The sequence below is a fragment of the Odontomachus brunneus genome, unplaced genomic scaffold (assembly GCF_010583005.1).
Source record: "Odontomachus brunneus isolate Ranch 3 - 2012 unplaced genomic scaffold, Obru_v1 Obru_scaffold_257, whole genome shotgun sequence".
Lineage (NCBI taxonomy): Eukaryota > Metazoa > Arthropoda > Insecta > Hymenoptera > Formicidae > Odontomachus > Odontomachus brunneus.
The window spans coordinates 336,612-336,826 of NW_022639707.1; the positions used below are offsets into that span (position 1 = coordinate 336,612).

The 215-nt window shown below is 49.8% G+C and overlaps 2 protein-coding genes across 3 annotated transcripts in view; both read left to right on the top strand.

Moving 5' to 3' along the window:
- Positions 1–215, top strand: part of LOC116852819 — an 86,568-nt gene that overhangs the window by 64,749 nt on the left and 21,604 nt on the right. The window lies entirely within an intron of this gene.
- The window catches only part of LOC116852820, a 5,717-nt gene that overhangs the window by 751 nt on the left and 4,751 nt on the right, over positions 1–215 (top strand). The window lies entirely within an intron of this gene.

A 215-nucleotide genomic window follows, 5' to 3' on the forward strand; every position in this document is an offset into this window, starting at 1 on the left:
CGTAAAGTCGACATTCCTCGATACCGCTCCGTCCACTTATTGGATTCGTAAAGTCGACATACGCGTAGACTTATTGGATTCGTAAAGTCTACATCCTGAGTACCACTGCGTCGACTTGTTGGATTCGTAAAGTCGACCTCCGCGTAGACTTATCCGATTCGCGCAGTCTACCACTCCGTCGACTCGTTGGATTCGTAGAGTCGACACACGTGGAG